Genomic DNA, 7015 nt, shown 5'->3' on the forward strand with positions numbered 1-7015 from the left:
ACTCAGCTCCACAAAGACTTTTTTATACCACTGATACCACTGATTGTCGCGCATAATTTGGGCACGTGAAGAAAAAAAACGTCTCCTTATGATACAATTAATTTCATGAGAAAAAAAATTCTCGTGAAAGGTGGAATTTTTTTCATGATTTTTAAAAAAACATTTTCTGTGTGGAACCCGGTGAAAAAAATCATGAGAAATGTTTTTTTTTCGTGTGGAAAAAAGTGTTTTTTTTAACATGAAAATGCTCATATTTTTATCGCTCGATTTCTCCATCTGATGGAAAAGCGAATTTAACCAGGATAATCTTTCTAAGTTGCGTAATTTTTCTTTGCATCTGTGAAAAGGTGAACAAAAATTTCACGAGGGAAAAAAAATTCACGTGTGAAGGCCGGTGAATAATTTTTTTCTGTGTGCAACCAGGTCAAAATGTCTGTTTTTCTTATGGTTAAAACGAGTTTTACAAAAACAAACACTTTGAAAAGTGAGCCTCCCAAAAAGATTGTTCCTCTTCAAAAAAGAAACATTTCACTCCGTTACACTCACAGAATTATTTTTTTCTGATGATCTGTTTTAAGTCTGATCTACATTTTTTTTGTCTTCTGTGTTTATGACTTGCGATCTGATGGAAAAACAAGTTTAAACAGGATAATCTGTAATTTTTCTTTCCATCTGTGAAAACATGAAATAAAATTTCATCTTTTTTCATGAGAATATTTTCCTTTTTTTGTGAAACCGGGTGAAAATGTCTGTTTTTCTTATGGTTAAAACGAGTATTACAAAAACAAACATTTGAAAAATGAGCCTCACAAAAAGATTGTTCCGCTTATAAAAAAAAACATTTCACTCCGTTACACTCACCTAAAAAAAAAAAAAATGTCCTGAATTTTATAAATTTTCGTTCTGATGATGTTTTCTAAGTCTGATCTACATCTTTTTCTCTTCTGTGTTTATGACTTGTGATCTGATGGAAAAACAAGTTTAACCAGGATAATCTGTATTTTTTCTTTCCATCTGTGAAAACATGAAATAAAATTTCAGGAGGAAAAAAAAAATTCACTTTTTTTCCCATGAGAATATTTTCTTTTTTTTTTGTGAAATCGGGTGAAAATGCCAGTTTTTCTTATGGTTAAAACGAGTATTACAAAAACAAACACTTGGTACAGTTTCCTTTTTCTTCTAGAAGATGTCTTTCCTCCTATCAGATTTTCTTCCCCACTCAGTACCAGTTAGTCACATGAAAAGAAAATGCATACAAAAAGAAAATTAGAATTTAAATTTCTAGATGTTTTTTCCTCCTAGAAAAAAATCTGAATATTTAGAAAAATCAAATCTGAATTATTTTTATTGTAGAAGATGTCTTTCCTCCTATCAGATTATTTCCCACTCAGTACCAGTTTCACACATGAAAAGAAAATGTATACAAAAAGAAAATTAGAATATTTTTTCTCCTGATTATTTTTCTCCTAGAAAGAAAAACATGATTTTGTTTTTTTCCAGAGTCAAAACCTCCAAGAAACAACCTGCAGATGTCTCTGACTGAGTAGCTCAGAGTGTAGAGATGCTGTCTCCAAGATCTGAGGGGGGCGAGTTAGAAGTTTTGGGGAAAAAGCCTAACTTTTTCAAAATTTTCTTTTAAAACTCTGACTTTTTTCAACCCTTTTCCCCCAAATTCTAACTTTCCCGCCTAAAAGATTCTCCTCAAAATTCTAACTTCTGACTAAAGTCCACTGCTTCCATCTATGAGAAACCACAGGCCGACAGCTGAGGCTCCAGGTACTGGCAGGCAGCAGGATTCGAACCAGCGCCAGATCCTTAATAAATTCAGACTTTTTTCCCCTCAACTTTTTCTGAAAATTCAGACTCCCCCCCCCCTTTTTCCCTCAAATACTAACACCCCAAAGATTCTCCTCAAATTCAGACTTTTTCCCGCAATTTTTTCTCAAAATTCTGACTTTTTTGGTCCCAAAATTCTGACTTTTTTTTTTGCCTCAACTTTTTTCTGAAAATTCAAATTTTTCCCTCAAATTTTGACTTTTTTTCCTCAACTTTTCTCAAAATTCTGACTTTTTCCCCCAAATTTCGGACTTGTTTTCCCTCAGATTTCTCTCAAAATTCTGATTTTTTTATAACCTTCTCAAAATTCTAACTTTTCCCTCAAAATTTCAGAAAAAAGTTGAGGTAGCAAAAAGTTAAAATTTTGGGGACAAAAAAGTCAGAATTTAGAGAAAAAAAATTATGGGAAAAAGATCAGACTTTAAGAGAAATTTTAGGGGAAAAAAAGTCTGACATTTGAGGATAATTTTTTTTCAGGGGGGGAGGAGTTCGAATTTTGGGGAAAAAGGAATTTTCAGAATTTTAAGAAAAAAGTTGAGGTAAAAAAAAAAAAAATCTGACTTTTTTTGCCTCAATTTTTTCAAACTTTTCTCTTAAAATTCTGACTTTTGGGGGAAAACGGAACAAAAAGGCAGAATTTTTTGGGGAAATGAATGATTATCCTCAAATTTCAGACTTTTCCCCTCAAATTTCTCTTAAATTGCTGATTTTTTTTCCTGTTCTGATTCTGACTTTAAGGGAAATTTTAGGGAAAAAAAAGTCTGACATTTGAGGATAATTTTTTTTTTTCGGGGGGAGGGGGGGGAGTTCGAATTTTGGGAAAAAAGGAAAAAGTCAGAATTTTAAGAAAAAAGTTGAGGTTAAAAAAAGCCCAAATTTTTTTGGGGAAAAAGTCTGAAGTTTGAGAAAAAATTGAGGCAAAAAAAGTCTGAATTTTGAGAAAAAGTTCAGGGGATAAGTCAAAATTTTAAGAGAACTTTTCTGACCCCCCCCCCCCCCCCAAAAAAAAATCTGACTTTTTTTGCCTCATTTTTTTTCTGTTAAATCTAACTTTTCCCTCAACTTTTTCAAACTTTTCTCTTAAAATTCTGACTTTTTCCCTCAAATTTCTCTCAAAATTCTGCCTTTTTTCAATCCTTGAGGGGAAAAAAGTCAGAATTTAAAGAGAAAACTTTCAAAACAGTTCAGGGAAAGTGAGAATCTTTTGGGGGAAAATGGAACAAAAAGGCAGAATTTGGGGGGGAAAAAATGATTATCCTCAAATTTCAGACTTTTTCCCTCAAATTTCTCTTAAAATTCTGACTTTTTTTCCCATTCTGATTCTGACTTTAAGGGAAATTTTAGGGAAAAAAAGTCTGACATTTGAGGATAATTTTTTTTTTTGGGGTGGGGGGAGGAGTTCGAATTTTGGGAAAAAAGGAAAAAGTCAGAATTTTAAGAAAAAAGTGGAGGTAAAAAAAGCCCAAATTTTTTTGGGGGAAAAGTCTGAATTTTGAGAAAAAATTGAGGCAAAAAAAGTCAGAATTTTGAGAAAAAGTTCAGGGGATAAGTCAAAATTTTAAGAGAACTTTTCTGACCCCCCCCCCCCCCCCCCAAAAAAAATTCTGACTTTTTTTGCCTCAATTTTTTTCTGTTAAATCTAACTTTTCCCTCAACTTTTTCAAACTTTTCTCTTAAAATTCAGACTTTTTCCCTCAAATTTCTCTCAAAATTCTGCCTTTTTTCAACCCTTGAGGGGAAAAAAGTCAGAATTTAAAGAGAAAACTTTCAAAACAGTTCAGGGAAAGTGAGAATCTTTTGGGGGAAAATGGAACAAAAAGGCAGAATTTTGGGGGAAAAAAAAGATTATCCTCAAATTTCAGACTTTTCCCCTCAAATTTCTCTTAAAATTCTGACTTTTTTTCCTGTTCTGATTCTGACTTTAAGAGAAATTTTAAGGAAAAAAAGTCTGACATTTGAGGATAATTTTTTTTTTCGGGGTGGGGGGAGGAGTTCGAATTTTGGGAAAAAAGGAAAAAGTCAGAATTTTAAGAAAAAAGTTGAGGTAAAAAAAGCCCAAATTTTTTGGGGGGAAAAAGTCTGAAGTTTGAGAAAAAATTGAGGCAAAAAAAGTCTGAATTTTGAGAAAAAGTTCAGGGGATAAGTCAAAATTTTAAGTGAACTTTTCTGACTCCCCCCCCCCCCCCCCCCCCCCCCACCCCCAAAAAAAAATTCTGACTTTTTTTGCCTCAATTTTTTTCTGTTAATTCTAAATTTTCCCTCAACTTTTTCAAACTTTTCTCTTAAAATTCTGACTTTTTCACTCAAATTTCTCTCAAACTTCTGCCTTTTTTCCCTCAACTTTCTCTTTCTTGATTCAAAGTCAGAATTTTGAGAAAAATGAGGGGAAAAAAGACAGAATTTAAAGAGAAAACTTTCAAAACAGTTCAGGGAAAGTGAGAATCTTTTGGGGGAAAATGGAACAAAAAGTCAGAATTTTGGGGGAAAAAATCTTTCAGGAGGAAAAAATATCTTTTTTTTCACGCGAATTCTTCTTCCGTGTGTGAAACTGGGTGAAAATGTCTGTTTTTCTTATGGTTAAAATGAGTATTACAAAAACAAACACTTGGAAATGTGAGCCTCTTCAAAAAAGAAACATTTCAGTCAGTTACAAAAACAATGTCCTGAATTTATTTATTTTTTGTTCCACTTGGTTCCACACATCAGTCCTGTGTTTGACTTGCGATCTGATGGAAAAACAAGTTTAACCAGGATAATCTGTAATTTTTCTTTCCATCTGTGAAAACATGAAATAAAATTTCAGGAGGAAAAAAATATCTTTTTTCATGAGAATATTCTCCTTTTTTTGTGAAACCGGGTGAAAATGTCTGTTTTCTTATGGTTAAAACGAGTATTACAAAAACAAACACTGAAATGCGAGCCCCTTCAAAAAAGAAACATTTCACTCCGTTACACTCACAGAATTATTTTTTTCTGATGATCTGTTTTAAGTCTGATCTAAAAAACTTTCTCTCCTGTGTTTATGGTCAATTTTTTTTTTTTTTGCCAGGATAAAAATGTCATTCAATTCATATGATTATGACTTGTGATCTGATGGAAAAATAAGTTTAAACAGGATAATCTGTATTTTTTCTTTCCATCTGTAAAAACATGAAATAAAATTTCAGGAGGAAAAAACATATTTTTTCATGGGAATTATTTTTCTGTGTGTGAAATCGGGTGAAAATGTCTGTTTTTCTTATGGTTAAAACGAGTATTACAAAAACAAACACTTGGTACAGTTTTCTTTTTCTTCTAGAAGATGTCTTTCCTCCTATCAGATTTTCTTCCCCACTCAGTACCAGTTAATCACATGAAAAGAAAATACATACAAAAAGAAAATTAGAATTTAAATTTCTAGATGTTTTTTCCTCCTAGAAAAAAATCTGAATTTTTGGAAAAATGAAATCTGAATCATTGTTATTGTAGAAGATCTCTTTCCTTCTATCAGATTATATCCCACTCAGTACCAGTTTAACACATGAAAGGAAAATCTCTCTAAAAAAAATCTCCTCCTAGGAAAAAAAAATCTGATTTTTTAGGGAAACAAAACTGAATTTTTAGAAAAAAAAAATCTGAATTTTTAGGGAAATAAAACTGATTTCTTAGAAAAAAAATCTGAATTTTTAGAAAACAAATGATTTTTTTCCTCTTAGAAAAAAATCTGAATTTTTAGAAAAATCTAATCTGAATTATTTTTAATGTAGATGTCTTTCCTCCTATCAGATTATTTGCCACTCAGTAACAGTTTTACACATGAAAAGGAAATCCATAAAAAAAAAATCTAGATGTTTTTCGACTTAGAAAGAACATCTGAATTTTTAGAAAAATCAAATCTGAATTATTTTTTTTTTATCAGAGTTTTTCCCCACTCAGTACCAGTAACTCACATGAAAAGAAAATTTAATTTTTTTTCCTCCTAAAAAGAAAAATATGATTTTGTTTTTTCCAGAGTCAAAACCTCCAAGTAACAATCTGTTGACTCTCTGACTGAGTAGCTCAGAGTGTAGGGACGCTGCCTCCGAGATTTAAGGTCGTGGGTTTGATTCTCGAGTCGTTCAGGTCCACAAAACGGATCAAGGTTGAATTTTGAAGGCTGAAGTCCAAAAGAAAGAGTGAAAAGCTCTGAGAGACAGAGTTCATCAGTCTGATCAGACAGCTCAGGCTGATAGAGGACTGCTCTGAACTTCTGAGGTCAATGGTTCGATTCTTATGAGGCTCAGTGAATTTTAAAGTCCAACACCCAAAGTGAGAGTGAAAAGCGCCCAGAGAAGAGCTCCCAGTGTGAAGAGGACTGGTGGTGCAGTGGGTTTGTTCTCGGCTGGTTATAACCAGAGTCACTTGCGCTGGTTCAAGTCCCGCTGACTGCTGGTATGTAGATCCTCAGTTCTGGGAGATGGTCCTGTGGTTTCTCAGAGATGGAAGCAGGGAGGCTTTGGACGTAGAGTTAGCAAGCTGTCCTTTAAGCAGCTGTTTGAAACCTTTGACTCACAAAATTAAGGAAATATATTTGTTTCCAGCAGCAGTGAAATGTTCCATGTTAACGTGTGATGACCTGGTCAACTGTCTGAGCTGAAAGTAAATCAGCTTCATCTTGTAGTCAGCTGCTTTAACCTATGAGAAACCACAGGCCTACAACTGAGGATCCAGGTACTGGAAGGCAGCTGGATTCGAACCAGCGCCAGATACTCTGGTTACTACCAGTCGAGAACAAACCCACTGCGCCACCAGTCCTCTTCACACTGGGAGCTCTTCTCTGGGCGCTTTTCACTCTCACTTTGGGTGTTGGACTTTAAATTTCACTGAGTCTCATAAGAATCGAACCATTGACCTCAGAAGTTCAGAGCAGTGCTCCATCAGCCTGAGCTGTCTGATCAGACTGATGAACTCTGTCTCTCAGAGCTTTTCACTCTTTCTTTTGGACTTCAGCCTTCAAAATTCAACCTTGATCCATTTTGTGGACCTGAACGACTCAAGAATCAAACCCACGACCTCAAATCTCGGAGGCAGCGTCCCTACACTGATGAACTCCGTCTCTCAGAGCGTTTCACTCTTTCTTTTGGACTTCAGCCTTCAAAATTCAACACAGATCAGTTTCCGGGACTGGAACGACTCAAGGATCGAGCCCAAGATCAGTCTT

Source organism: Pagrus major, chromosome 8 (genome assembly GCF_040436345.1).
Source record: "Pagrus major chromosome 8, Pma_NU_1.0".
NCBI classification, from domain to species: Eukaryota; Metazoa; Chordata; class Actinopteri; order Spariformes; family Sparidae; genus Pagrus; species Pagrus major.